The sequence below is a fragment of the Penaeus japonicus genome, unplaced genomic scaffold (assembly GCF_977035675.1).
Source record: "Penaeus japonicus unplaced genomic scaffold, GWHDUDI00000001_assembly GWHDUDI00000019, whole genome shotgun sequence".
In the NCBI taxonomy this organism is placed as follows: Eukaryota; Metazoa; Arthropoda; class Malacostraca; order Decapoda; family Penaeidae; genus Penaeus; species Penaeus japonicus.
In genome coordinates, this window is record NW_028234421.1 from 37,757,930 (window position 1) to 37,760,429 (window position 2,500).

Here is a 2,500-nt window from a genome sequence, read left to right on the forward strand (position 1 = left end):
TGATATAGTATAATATATATATATATATTAGAGATATATAAGTAGTATAGTATATATTTAGGTAATATATATATATATATTATATATATATAGGGAATATGATAGTCTATATATATTTATTATATATACATCTATAAATGTGTTTTTGTGTGTGTGTGTGTGTGTGTGACTGTGTCGTGTGTGTGTTGTGTGTACTGTGTATAGATTCTATACATAATTATACTATATATATATTATAATATATATTTATTTATTATATTATATATATATATAAAATATATATATATGTATATTGTATACTTATAATAATATATATATATATTAATATATATATATATATATAGTATAGTTATTATATATATATATATAGAACATATAAATATAAATATAAAATTATATATATATATATATATATATATACTACGAAGTATATGTAAATGGTATATTCTCGCATTATATGGAGTTTATTATATATAAGTGACTATATATAACACCCTCTTATGCTATATATATATATCATATCATATATACCTAGCTATAGTAGTATATGATATATATACATTAGATGTCATGTATATGAGTATAGGTATATATATTAATATTATTATATATAGATATTTATAATATTATAATGGACCTTATATATATATTATTTTTATATATTTATATATTATATATTATATGATATATATTATATATATATGTGTGTGTGTGTGTTGTTGTGTGTGGGTGTTGGTGGGTGTGTGTGTCTGCTTGTATTATTAATTCATATATATATATTATTATATAAATATTAGATATATATATATATTATATATATATATTATTATATAGATATATATAGATATATATATATTTATTGTATGTTTGTTGATATATAGATATATTTTCTCTATATTTATATATATTATATATATCTATAAATCTATATACTATATGATATTTATATATAATTTATGATATATTTTTATATAATATTATAGATAAATATATACAAATTATATATATAATATATTATAATATATGTATATATTTATATTATATAGTATAAATTATATATAAAGATATATAGATATGATTTATATATGTATAGTGTTTGTAAGTGTATGAGTACATATATACATACTTTTATTATAAATATATATAGTATATAGTATTTATATTTATATTTTATATTTTATATTAATATATACTATCAGTATATATTTTCATATGCATATATATCATATATATATATTATATATATTATTATATATATTTATAGTATATATAGAAAATTCTATATATATATTGATAAAATGTATATATAATGCTTTGTATATATATAAACATAATATATAGTATATATGTATCTATATAATTATATATATATATATATATATATATATATATATTATATATATATATGATGTTATATAGTAGTGACATATGAATTATAACAGGTGTATATATATAGTATATATATATATCTATATTATATATATAAGTATATATTATATATATGTTGTAAACTCAAAATCTTATATAAATATATAAAATTAATATAAATGTCTTTATATATATATATATATATTACTATATTTAATATATATTTATTTATATATATATATATACTGCATATATATATATATATATTTATATATATAATGTTATATCTAAATATTATATATATATAATATATATATAATATATATATATATATATATATCATAATCTCATCTTCTACATAGTGTATATTATATAATATATATATTATATGTATTATATAACTTATATAATAATTATATATATATTAATGTATATTATATATATATATATAATATATATATATTATATATATATAATTTGTACACACAGACACATGACATCACATTCACACACAACCACCACACACACACAACCTTACACACACCACACACACACACACACACATATAATATATATATTATATATATATTATTTATATATTTATATATATATATATATATATATATTTTAATTATATTTATTATATAATATATTATATATCTTAATATATAATATATATTTATATTTATATAAAAGTATATTTATTTATATAAATATATATATTTATATATTTTTATCATATATATGATATATATATATTAGATATATATATATATATAATAACAGAAATATAGATTATATAAATATATATATATATTTGATACATATATTATGTTTTATATATTATATATATATATATAGATATATATATATATATGTGATGTATATATTATATCTAGGTATATATATATATATATATATATATATATATATATGTATGTATGTATGTGTGTGTGACTGTTTGTGTGTTTGTGTGTGTTTGTGTGTGTATGTGTGTGTTATCCGCATAACTGATGCTTCCGCGACCTTGGATAACTTAAATCTACCCAACACGGATTTGCAGCACAGACTTTTTCGAGGAAAAAATCAAGTATATTATAGACTCATGTGTAAAATACCAACACCCCAGAGA